The sequence below is a fragment of the Thermobia domestica genome, chromosome 4 (assembly GCF_964235325.1).
Source record: "Thermobia domestica chromosome 4, izTheDome1.hap1.1, whole genome shotgun sequence".
In the NCBI taxonomy this organism is placed as follows: Eukaryota; Metazoa; Arthropoda; class Insecta; order Zygentoma; family Lepismatidae; genus Thermobia; species Thermobia domestica.
In genome coordinates this window covers 283765970-283779982 of record NC_137457.1, presented here as the reverse complement: position 1 = coordinate 283779982, position 14013 = coordinate 283765970, and the positions used below count along the sequence as shown (strand labels likewise).

Sequence of the window (14013 nt, the reverse complement as noted above, 5' to 3'; positions counted from 1 at the left end):
CCCATTCTCCCTTTGGGGAGTCCCCTTGTACAATTCGCTCTGCTCCTTTCTATTTGTGCCATCATATTGGTAGGATAAGACTTTCTTTACATTCTTTTGATTCGACGTCAATATCTTTATTTGTTCGGCAAATGTTGCACTTAGAAGAAGGAGGCTGGCGAAACGTCGCACGGCTGCTGCTTGAAAACGCCGCCGCGTTGCAGACATATGTTTATTTGAACTTTTCCCCTTGTTTTTTAGCTGTAGAATCACCTCCCGAAATTTTCCGTTCTTGTTCTCTTCCACTCTGCATATATAACCGGCTAGCTGGCTGAGGACTCCGCTTCAAGGCCTTTGTATAGCCCAAACATAGCTCTAATCTTAAAGGATGTCGAGATATGGTCCTTTTATTATATCAATTTCACCTCATTCTTATTCTTCTCGCCTTTTTCTTCCCTACCATTTTCTTCCTTTGTAAAGGAAATAATCAAAAAGCACAGAAATATGTATTTAGTTAATATGTTTATAATCATGAGATTTCGAGTTATAGCCATCTTATTTTTAATAATTGCAATCATCGCTCGTTTTTTCTTCACATCTTTTTTCCTTTTTCCTAGGGAAATAATAATAATAATAATAATAATAATAATAATAATAATAATAATAATAATAATAATAATAATAATAATAATAATAATAATAATAATAATAATAATAATAATTTTAAAAACGCTGAATCACCTGTTTACCTATTTTAAATGAAAAGTTTAAATAGTAAATGTCATATCTCGAGCCTTATATGCTTATCCTGTTATAAAAATTGTAGCTCCATCCGTTTTTCTAACTGCTTTTTTCTTTCCTTTCTAGGAGAAATATCAAAATACTGTGAAACTCATGTCTAAGTCCATATACCAACATTCTTTGTCTCTACCCTTCAGAGATTCGGGGCTATGGATTTTTTTTTACTATATTAATTGCCGCACCGTTTCCTCCTCTTCCCGTTGAATAACCAAAAATCCTTCCTTAATGGTAAGGTGGGCCATTTATCTTGAGCAAGGCGGCTCAGTGGTAGTGAGCTTACCTCTGGTGCATGAGGTCCTGGTTCGATTCCCGGCCAAGTAAGTTTGTGGTGGACAATATTGTATTAGTGGGGATTCTCGGGATACTCCAGTTCCCTCACACATGCTCATTCCACCAATTCTTCCATCATCATTCATTTGCCTTAATCATCCTTCTTCCATAGTCTGTAGGGCATAAACGTGGGACGTTAAACTGAAATATTTCATTTCATTTCATAGAATACTCTACAGCCTATTAAAGTACACTTTATGTTACGTATACCAATTATTTTGAATATATTTTTCAATAGAGTAAAAGCACATTTCTGTCAAGTGCCTTTTAAGTTTTATTTTAAAGTTATTTACAGAAACCTGATTTTTTAAACATGCTGGAAGCAGATTGTATAATGGAGTACCTTTATGTGTGATTGATCTATTGCATGTGTTTGTTTTGTATTCATTCAAGTGAATGATTTGTTTACTCTTGTGTTGTAACTGTGTATATGATCATACATCTTTTTTTAACAATAAATTCACTACTATTTTATCATATATGTTAATACTTATTTCAAACAAATACATCAAAGGAAGAATCATTATTTCAATTATTTTAAAAATATTTCTGCATGAGCAGTTCCATTCTACTCCTGCTATTATCCTTACCACAAGCCACATTTTTGTTATAGAATTAAAATTTGAGTAGTATATACACAGGGGCGTAACTTGTGGGGGAAGGGGGCAACTGCCTCCCAGGGAAGCTCCGCACCTTTCGAGGAGGGCCCACTTTAAGAAAACATTATCTTACTCCATATACGATACAAACGTAAAATTATAAATGAAGCATCAAACAGGTTTACTACAATACGTAAACAAATTAGCACACAAAAAGGCAAATAAAACAAAAATAAGTCGTGGACCAATTTCAACAAAAAAATGTCAATTATTACGGCCCTAGAAATAATATTTAATCGTATGGTTTTGGGATTTGTCAATACTGTCCCCTTAACTAATTTGTCCGGGCCCAGAGACGTAACTAAGGGCCCCGCAGACCTTGCCGTGCGGGAGGGCCTGTAGGCTTCGGGGGTCTCATAAAGAGTAAGAGAAAGATGGGGCCCAAAAATTAGAAAAACAACTTTTTCTAGGGTGCCCAAAAACTCGTATTAATGCTTGCCCTCCCAGAAAAATCTAACAAGGAGACTTACGGAAGTGTCACTCATCGATTTGAATGAAACTTTGCATACTTGTAGAACATCGAAAAAGAAAGGGTAATTTTCAACCTGGACCATCATTGTATACAGGTCAGATCTTTTCTTATATTCCCTACCAACTTTCCTTTTAAAAAAAAGTGCAATAAGATTTTTCTTTTTTCGGCAATGGTGAAATTTAAGGGTAGAAACCACCCTTTGAACGTTAGAGGTAGTCTCCAAGCATAGACAGAAAACAAAACATACTGCCAGGGTTTTTTAGGACAACTGATTCAGAATCTGACGTCAAAATTACAATATTCAAAATGGCGGATCCAATATAATAGTAGAATGAAATAGTGATGTCATTTTCTTTACTTTACCATGGGGATCGCCATGTTTTTTTTCTATACAAACACGTGAAACGAATGGTGTATTTTAAAGTCTAGTACAAACAAGGACAATGGCTGCAAATTTATTTACAATTATAAAATGTTTTAACGACTAATAAAGCTAGTGAGAAAGGATACAGATTTAGAATACGGAAATACATTTAGAAACTATGAATAAAATCAAGAAAATTCATAAAGAAAGACTAATATCTAAGTAACTTATTTCTAAAAGCAACACATTTCTAAGTGATAAGGTAGAAATCAAATAATTAATGTAAACGTCATTATCACGTAATCCACCTTTAGAAGCAATTATACACAATATAAACTTCCTAACGTGCAAATTGACAAACTGTTGAAACAAGGAAAACTTTAAAAATATATGATTTATTAAAAAGAAAAAAATCTTTTAGAACAATGTTAATTCTATTGGGACATTTACTTATCTACAATATTACAAAAGAAAGGGGAAAGAACCAAACCTTTGGTAATTTTCAATCTGGACCATCAGTGTATACAGGTCAGATCTTTTCTTATATTCCCTACCAACTTTTCTTTAGAAAAAAGAAAATAAAAACAGTGCAACAAGAAAACATCCAATTATGAATGATTTAGCATATATTCTAAACAGCATTAATCCTGTTCACGTATGCAATATTATGATACTTATATTAATGAATCAAAAAATTTCCAGAATTATTTAAGGTTAATATCTGATTATGAACAAGATGAGTAAATTTGTTTTCTCTTTTTCTTTTTCTATATCTCTGTTTTATAGTTTCATTGATTAGAAATATTTAAAAAATAACATAAATATTTCATTTACTATAATGTTTGCAATTCCAAAACATTTCATCAATGTTTTTGCTCTGAATTTAGGTCCTTTAGGTATTTAGGCTACTTCTTGTTTAGAAAATAAAATGGCGATCACCATGGGAACGAAGAGTATGTGACGTCACACTATTTCAGTCTATTACAAACTGTCTTCTGGTTTGAAATTCTCTGCCCTTAGCCAAGATCAATTATAGTTGGCAAGGGTTACTACGAGAAGGTTGCAGACTGATTTGAAACCCCTTCCTATTGATTTGAAACCCCTTTAATTTAACGGAATCCTTGATCAAAGTGAGTTTCTGCACCTCTCCCTTTCGGGCTGCTTATGTATAGTGATTCCCCTCGCCTCTCAGTATGTCAGAATTTCATATATATCCTCAATTGTTATAATTATGAATTTATTGAGAAAACACTTTACAATAATGATATTTCGTAAAAAAAAAAAAAAAAAAAAAAAAAAGTAGAAAAACTGTGATGACATAAACATTGTTTACTCCAAGCTCACCTTATTACAGCAATAGCTGTGACAAATCGCAAAATACAGCACAATCTTCTTCAGAAAACCGATTATGAATCAGTGATTTGGATCTAAATTATATGATTACTGAGATGTAAATTGATGTTATAGTTGTAGAGGATAATATCAGTAAAATGTCTCAAGAAGTTTTTCCACGGTCTAGAGACGAACACATCAAGAGGCTGAATTCTACCAGTTGTTAGTGCAGAATAGTTTCTATTTCGAGATACTCTTTTGTTCGTAAAATAGGTTGAAAAGTTGATAATTGTCACTACTCCACGAATCTAATAATAAAATGGACTTTACATTAGTCATTGGGAAAAAAAAACCCTCTTGAAATCATGATCTTACAAGACTTGGTGTTAATTTTCCCGAATTTGATGCTTTCAAAAAGACATTCATATTTAAAGAAGTTGTTTTGGATTATAGAGTCAATTTTTTCATTCTTTTCCTGCAAAATAATTAACAACGATGATAACAACACTATTTTCAGAAATTAAAGGCTGTATGGTGTAGCTATGAGTCATTGGTTTATTGACTAAGCTACATTTATTTCTAATGTTTGTGTTCCTGTAAACGCTGTAGTGAGAGGTGCAGAGACTCATTTTAATCAAGTATCCTATTAAAATAAGTACATATAATTGTTCTTGATTAACTACAGAGAATTTCAAACCCGAAGATATTTTGTAATTGTAACCACTATATTGAATCCGCCATTTTGAATTTTGTAATTTTGACGTCAGATTCTCAATTAGCTTTCCTAAAATCGCCCTGGCAGTATGTTTTCTTCTAAATTAAATAGTTGTTTTCGGTCTATTCTTAGACACCACTCCTAACGTTCAAAGAGTGATTTCCACCCTTAAATCTTCACCATTGCCAAAACAAAAGAGTACGTGTAAATTATTTTTTTGATGCTCTACAAGTGTGCAAAGTTTCATTCAAATCGGTGAGTTACACTTCCGTAAGTCTCCTTGTAAGTTACGGCGCTGTATATACACTTAGCTGTTTTTACATTAATCTTATCTTTTACGCATATAATTGCATAACATGGTTTACTTAACTTAATTCTTGTATAAATGTTCTATATGAGGCTCCCAATTGAATTTAGTAGATATTTTTACACCAAGAAAGATAACAGTTTCTATATACTTAATTGTTCTATAATAATTTAAGGAACATATTTTATTAGAATTAATAATTGCTCATTTCTATTCATCCAACTTAAAAGTTGGTTTATTGCCAGTTGGTAATTTGTAGGTAATTTGCTTTCGCCTTTACCACTAAGTATTATATTTGTATCATCTGCATATAAAGTCACATATGAACTGTTAATATTATTAGAAAGATCATTGTCTTTGGCGTGGGAGACCCGGGTTCGATTCTCGATGGGAACTCATGTGCTTCGGATTCCACGTTAACGGATCCGCATCATATATAGGCGGGGACGCAAAACTGAAAATAAAATATAATCAAATTAGAAAGATTATTTATTTTTGTATTGCGTATGTACGATTTGCTTTACGCTGATATGAACTACCACTCCACGGTTCTCGAATTCGAAATAGAACGTGTTGAAATTTATCTTTTCCACTATCTTGGACAACCCTAGCTCTGAAATTTTTCACATTTCCCCACAGGTCCATATGAACGTTTTCTCTTATTTTGATGAGAGAAATCTTCTCTTACAGTTTTTCGGTATAGTTCATTAACACCAGAGCGGGTGAATATTCCTGAACTACATTTTAAATTGATTTTTCTCTGAAATCTTACTATGAAAGCAACCATGCGAACCCACATAGATGTTACAGTTGTAATTCAAATAAATAAACTCAAAATACCAATAAGTAGAGAATAAGTCCATCGTTAATCATGTAATGTTTTAAAAGATGAGAACTCTCACGAAAGGGTTCGATAAATCGGTCCCCGCCTTTTGCGTGCATCAATCAATGCAATTCCAAATTTCTGGCTTTATTCCAGCTCCCACCAACTGTGATTCATGAAGAACAAACACCATGTGCGTGGGTTTTCTCGAGATTCTTTTGTTTCCTTCCATTTTCATCATTTTACCAATATTATCTGTTTCATCAGCACCGTCTCCCTTAGCTTCGGTATATAACCATAGGATATTAAACTTTAAAAAAAAAAAAAAAAAAAAAAAAAAAAAAAAATTGAAGAAAGATCGAAACTGGCTGCTATGAAAACCTCTCCACTATATTAGGGACACTACCACACTATGATATTACTTCTATGTCTTTCACTCAGGGCTGTATTTGACATTTTTGTCGCCCTGGGCTACTTAAAAAAAGCCCTTCAACTCAGACGTCGATCTTAGGGGGAATAGAGAGGACTCGTTCCCCAAATTTTGTGTGAGCCTCCCAGGATGTGGACATCTTTTCTGGTATTTTTGCTGATCTACACACACACGTGAACGCCCGTCCCTCTGCCAAAGGTATACGGACATTTACGTTACAGTCTTTCAATATCATTGCTGGCGTATGCACTGGCGTCTCTGGCATGTAAAATTTGGGAAGGGAGAGGCATCAAAGAAAGTGAGTTAAATGTTACTACCTAGCCCAACCTGTTTATTAACTTCGATTCCAATTGTTAACTTTCTGCTTATCTTCACTGACCCCCTAAAGTATATTAAGAACTCGATTACAATCGTCCCGGGTTCGATGCCCGGCGGGAGCTCATGTGGTTCGGATTCCACGTTAATCAGTAGGTCCACGTCTCATATAGCCTCGCTGTTGAACGGGACGCTAAACTAAAATCAACTCAACTCGATTACAATCGTTTCACAGCCTGAATATTATTATTCCAAATAATAATAATAATAATAATAATAATAATAATAATAATAATAATAATAATAATAATAATAATAATAATAATAATAATAATAATAATAATTATTATTATTATTATTATTATTATTATTATTATTTATATGATATTCTGTCGTTAGTAAATAAATTAAATTACAATAAAATATTGAATATGTTGTACTTCAAAATATTGGGGGGGACGCGTCCCCCTCGCCCCCCCGCCAAAGACGCCCGTGGGCGTATGGGTTGATAAGCGTTCTTAAATTTGTCAACAAGGGAAGAAGAAAAACAAGTATGAAAGAGATAGAAGACCCTATGACTTCATAATTAAAATGTTAATTATCTCTTTGTAGCCAAAAAGATTCTTATTCCTTGAGAGCTTCCTCGTGGCTAAGCGGTTAGCGTACGCGCCTTTGGCGTGGGAGGTCCGGGTTCTATTACCGGCGGGAGTTAATGTGGTTCGGATTCCACGTTAATCAGTAGGTCCACGTCTCATATAGCCTCGCTGCTGAAAGGGACGCTAAACTAAAATCAACTCAACTCTTATTCTTAGGATATTTACAAATATAAAAATTCAGATATATATGCAAATCACACTAAATTTTGAAATTTCCAGAATTGAAGGATTTAAAAAGAAATGTTATCCGAAAAAAATTACCGCCTCGGGCCATGGACCGTCTTCACCCATCCGTAAATACGACCCTGGTTTCATTTGAAATGAAAAGCTAATTAATAATAGGTTAGTCGAGAATTTTGGCCCCTTTAGATGCCGTGAAATCACGATGAAGACCGTTTCGAAAAATCTCGGAGGTGACTTCAATGAAATTCCTGTGATATGCGAAACGGGCGAAAAAAACAAAAGAAGAACAGTGGAGAGATTGCTGATCGTCGCTTGTTTTTATTAGTGATGGGCTGAATCGAATTCTTTAGCGAATCGAATACGTATTCGAATACTGTACAAACGAATCGAATTCGAATTCGAATACTACGAATACACCATATTATATATATATATATATATATATATATATATATATATATATATATATATATATATATATATATATATATATATATATATATATATATATATATATATATGTGTGTGTGTGTGTGTGTGTGTGTGTGTGGCCAATTAATATTGCACATTCATAATCACCTTAAGGGATTTATGGGGAAATGATTGAAGAAATAGCAATAAATTATTTGTATTTGAACGTTTTCATGGTAGCTTCGGTACAAATACACGCAGTTGTTTATTATTGTTTCACGATTCATTATCAATGTTAACAGGAGACTGGCTAAATAGTTAGAAAGTAGGTGCAACAATATTTATTGAATTTATTAAAGACAAGATGAGGTTGAAACAACGTCTTCCCTCTATAAGCTCTCATCTCACACTGAGAACTCGGATTCGGATAGCTGGACTCTGAAGAACTCGGTGAATTCGAATTCACGGAAAGAGATGGGGATAGACAGAGAGAGTATTTCAGGAGGAGGGTTCTTTCACGCGCGAAGTGGATTGGTTGGATATTGAACTATTGTTTCTTGTACTGCACGAGAGTGAACCTTGCTGCCTTGATAATAAGGGATAATTTTGCAAACAGTAGGAGACGTTGACAAGTAGGTCAAGGCGGATGGGAACACTTGAATAAACCAAGTTTTTACTTCTGCTATTATTGAGGCACAGCGCTTAGTGTATTCGGTGTATTCGATTCAAGAAGCGAATTCTTTACCCGAATTCGCAGTGTTGCACAGGCGCAACGACAACAGTATTACCAACGATAGATAAATTACAAGAGAGAAAGTATTAAGCCAAGAATAGTTCTTTAATTTAATTTCTCAATAAAAAAAAAAGGACTAGATCAATCACTGCGAAAGAATAAAGAATACTTGTAGCTAAACGAGAATGTGGAAAAGGTAAATTAAATAAATAAATAAATAAATATTTTTAAATACTTAATTTGTAATACCGTAAGGTGAATCGAATACAAGTGGCAAAACACCATGCTTGAAGTGAATGCTTCGAGATCTACAATCAGTGACAAAAGTTCTTTCCCTTAAATAAAAATTCCTTCTGCGAATAGCTTTGGAAAGGATTTGAGTACAGTTTTCACTAAATTAGAGATGGCGTGATTTTCTGCAAATTACAAAAAAAAAAAAAAAAAAAAAAACCTACTCAAATTAGTAAATTCGTTTGAAACTTATAAACGAAAGAAACTTCACCGAAAGGAAAGAACCTTTGTCGCTGACAGTACATCTGGACGCTAGTGTCACTGATAGGAGAAAAACGTAATAAAAATACCTATATTTCAATTAGATGAAAGAACAGTCATTTACATTATTTTGAAATCATTTATGCCAATTTAAAACTATCCTATACATTAAGTTCCATTTAGTTACATTGTTATAAAAATAGCAAAATTAACATCTTTGTTATCATATTCTCCGCATTAAAAAAAAAATATATTTCGTTACCAAAGCCTGTAACTTCGGCGTCAGACCGTCACGTCTGATAGATTATGTCCTTCGGCGATTACTCTTCCTGGAATAGGGATGAGAAAGGCAGCAGTACGAGTCTTTGTGAGATAATCACACTGGCGCAAATCCCGGGTGATGTCCTTCGGGGTGTGGTACATGCCTCCCAATAATCAGATTTAAAATGTGTTTTTAGGAGGGGGGGAGAAATGAGATTTGTACCCGACCACCACAAAGGGGGAACAAACCCCCTCTCAATTGACCTTTTTGGCACACATCATACACGAACACTGGAAAAATGGATAAACTAAGCTCCACTGACCAAGGAAAATTAAGCTAGGTGAACACTGAGGAACCGGGCTCGATGCTCCACCTGCACACTTGTATATACAGCGATAAAAACAATAAACTTTGTTTTTAAGACTTTATTTCCGAGAAAAATAAACAGAAAAAGCAAATATTTCAATGCATATGTATAGATATTCTAGGGCGGGCACATATATAGTCTAGGGGGCTCAGGCCCCCCTTAAACATGAATGACTTCAACACTGTAATGCAGTCTTGCGACTTGTCCTTTGGACATTAGTACGAGCTTGACATCAACTTTGCAACCAATTTTATATATTACGAATTACAAATGGAAAAATGCTTTCTTCTTGCATATACCTTCCTAGAATATTAGAGGGTATGTTATTAGTAATTAATGCGAATTAATATTATTTTACAACATTTACATGAATTGAGTAGTAGCATAGTAAAATTTTGCAAATACGAGCAACTTAAATGATTATATCTCTTTGGAAAAAATAAACCGGATTGATTATAAATGCATTACATTTAATGGAAATCAATGAGAATTCCGAGCAATATAAACTTTGCAACTTCTCAGTTATCTCAGAATTAACGTCGCTCCGGGGACAGAAATTACGATCATTGCCTTATTTTCATGTACCACTCAACATTCGCGCATTTTGAGATAAAGTGGAAACATTTCAAATACAGTTTCCGTATCCGTGAAGGCATGTAAATGTACTTTTGCAGGGCAATACAGAACCAGATTGCTTTGATAGTAAGTAAGTATTTTGAAGTGAAGAGAGAATTTGATGCTCTTTTCCTATTTCTCCATAAACATCTTGGTTATATTTCTTTCCTTTTTTCCTTTTTACGCGAATTAATGCTGAGCAAGTGGTAGCGAATGAAGTGTGGTTAGTTCAAGACAGGTTACATTCTTTCGTTTCTTATGGTTAATAGAAAAAAGAAAATTTTGTGTTGAGAGAAAATAAGAATTATTCCTTCATTCATTAACAGGCCTTCAGAGAAGAAATGGGTGCATGACAATGGTTATTTGGTTTCACAAATATTGGATTAGTAGGCATGTGAGATAAATAGAAGATATCAACTGTGCAACTAGCACACGCCTAATATATTCTCAACCTACGGTACGAAGTGAGGTGGGATGATCAATCTCATGGTAGACCACCTTTATCTTCCGAAGGTGCCCAGGAATACCAAGACGACGGCGCGACGCTGGCACTCAATTTGATAGAAGGTTGAATGCATCTCAGAGCGCCAGGCATAGGAACAATGTGAGAAAGTCTGTAGTATCCTGGCCGGGATATGAATCTGGACCTGATTCGTAAGATGCGCTACCGTCTGAGCCATGGCGACACATTACTTCTGATCATATCGCCAACCACATAATAAATATCACGATTTTTATACCTTCTATTTACACATGAAAAGATAGATTTTTAAGGGGCTAAGAAAATTTAAGGGGAGGCAGTCCACCTACTCTTTTAACTGACTATGTGCCTGTACATAATTTGATTTTTTCAGCAATTTTTGTGAACTTGATAAAAAAAATCTTAAACGTATAAATAAAAATGAAATAATTTAAGTCGTAAATCTTCACACATTTTATAAACGCTTTTATTGTTACGGAATGTCAGCAGAGTTGCTCCAATCATACTTATATTATCCCTGTCTGTCCAAACAAAGAGCTGTTCTCAGGCTAAAAATTAATGAATTTGTATAAAATACAGACAGGTACGAGTCGGCAAATTACTATATAAGAGGAAGGGCAAGGAGCAATGGGTATGTGTATAACGTTTTGTTTATTTGTTTATCGCTTTCTTTCTTCTGCATGGAGTACGGCCAGGCCTAGTGTATTCGGTGTATTCGATTCAAGAAGCGAATTCATCCGAATTCGCACTCTTGCGCAGGCGCAGCGGGAACAATATTGCCAACGATAGCTGCAAGAAAAAAAAAGAAGGGAAGAAAAAATTAAAGCGAAAGTCAATAATTATTTGCTATTGTATGTTAGGGATCGTTTCTTTCGCTTTTATATTCAGAAAAAAATGAGGTCTAGAAACCCTGTAAAAGAATAAAAGTCATCATTTCTTGTAGCTGGACTAAGATGTAGGGTAAAATAGATAACCTAAAATATGACTGAATTGATAACACTGCAGGTGAATTCGAATACTACAGTATCCGAGTCTTCTGTCTGCTTTGCAGCCACTTGCAGCTTTCGCATTGTGATTGTAGTCAACGTTAGCAGCGGAAGTCTGTTGCTTTCTCGGGCTGGAGGCAAGGAAATGGAAGAGAGAGAAATGTGTAATTCTTTGCTATTTGTTATATTCTCATGATGGAGATTTAGCGTGGTACGGAATATTAAACAACACTTTTTTTTTTCGAAAATAAATTGTGAAAAAACGAGTACAGCACCAAGTAACAAAAGCGAATACAAAAAGAATTCGAATTCTTTTCCGTAGTACTCGAGGTATCCGAATTCTTGAGTGAATCGAATGAATCGAATTCGCTGTATTCGATTCGGCCCATCACTAGTTTTTATATGAGGATGGGACCATTTGTCTTGTCGTCTTCATGTGAAACAGGGACGCAAGCCAAACCAAATTAAATAAGTTTGTGTTGATTATTAACGCTATATTCATTTTTCTATGGTATGACCAAGCTTATAAGTGTAAACTTCAATGAAAGTAGACTTGAAATGCATTATTTCCACATCGCGCAATAAAGAAGAATGACATTTCGATAATAAACTGAACTGTCTCAATGGTGAAGGAATAATTGTTTGTTGAAGGTAAGCAAAAGTTTGTATTATAAATTGTCATATAGTATCTTCGTAAAAACGACATTATTAACGTTTGTGATAATATAAAGTTCATTCGTTAAGATCTTGTGATCGTATGTGATATATATACATAAATCAAGATTGTGCAACATACGTTGTGGCATTTATAATGTAAATATTTAATGAGTTTCTTCTTTAGAACAACGAATATGGATTGTATGTGAAAACAGAAAAATAATATGTACTGACGAAAGAAATATTTGCTTTAGTTAGAACTAAAATTGATTGTATATAAGATTGATTTGTAGCAACCGGTGTCTATTTTTAAAATATTATATTCCTTGCACCTTTGTAATACTTGCAGTGCATTCAAAAATTAAAGCTCTTTGTGGTAAAATATTACCATTTAGTGCAATAGTGGAAGTGTCGGTAACTCTTTACTTTGGGCAAAGCAGTGATATGCGTTAAATCCCCCCCCCCCAACACACACATACTCATAGATAAAGTACAAGGGCACTACACATGCAGATATAAAGTACGGGTACGTTCTTTTTTATTTTCGTATCAGTCGATAAGTAAGTAAAAGTCGCTTTGTTACCCCCTTTGTAAGTTCGTACATACGCAATGAATATTTCCCAAAGGTATGAGCGTCCTGCTCCTTCTGGAACTGATGCAGCTTCATGTATACTATATCCCCATTCATAATTAACTGTTGCGTTTGGACAAATATTTCAACAACTATAAGAAATATATACTTTTAAGTGAAGATTGAGAATGGTTGTACTAATAGGAAACTATTACATACGCTGTTTTTAGATAAGATTGACATAAACATTAAGAATACAGGGGCAATTTTATATAACAATTAAGCACATTTGGGTGCAGATTTACTGTATGAATAAACGTATTTGTAAAATATACAGAACAAATTTGTAATATTATTTTAATAGACCAATGTGTAAATAATCTAAATAATCTGTGTTCTTACCTGTGCGATCCGTTTCTGCGTAGAAATACGTTAATGAAAGTCTAACCTATTAAAAGCGGATTCGTAAACCACAGTATACAAAATGAAATGAAGTACCTGAAGTCATTCTGCTATCTCATGACCCGCAACCATGCAAGTGTCTAAGAGTTAAGGGATCCATATATTTTTGAAATTTACGTTAGCAGTATGTTAAGTTACTTTGGAATGCAAATGTGCAAGCAATGAAAACATAAGGAATATTACCTATAACGTCTTTAGGAACTCAAATACATAATCCAGCACGTGATGTATTTTTATGCCATATAGAATGTTTTACACTATCATCATATGTATGTATATACATCTTCGCGAACGCCGCTCCCTACGGACACACCCTCTGGGATCACCCTGCTGCGCTTCTGCCCTGACTTGTTTAGATAGCATATGTGCTTTTAATGGTCACCTTGTACAGTTTGAGTAAATTCGTATCGTGTACGTACACTGAAGGTCTCCGAAAGTAAATCTGCAAAGAGGAATGGTAGTCCACACGCTAAAAGTGATTAAGATACAGAGAGTATATTTAAAGAAAAAGGTTCATGTTCCGTTACGGGGGTCCAGAACTACACTGGACCCCCTTAAGCTAAGCTAAGGTAACCTAACCTGACCTAACTTAACCTAACGTAACCTGAAA

The 14013-nt window shown here is 34.4% G+C and overlaps 1 protein-coding gene across 2 annotated transcripts in view; it reads left to right on the top strand.

Moving 5' to 3' along the window:
• The first annotated feature begins 11825 nt into the window (after nucleotides 1-11825).
• MED14 (mediator complex subunit 14) overlaps nucleotides 11826-14013 on the top strand; it is a 155682-nt gene continuing 153494 nt past the window's right edge. For both annotated transcript variants that reach the window (XR_014131246.1, XM_081756032.1), the window contains exon 1: nucleotides 11826-12364. The gene's annotated coding sequence lies outside the window, so the exon portion shown is untranslated. The remainder of the gene's footprint in view (nucleotides 12365-14013) is intronic.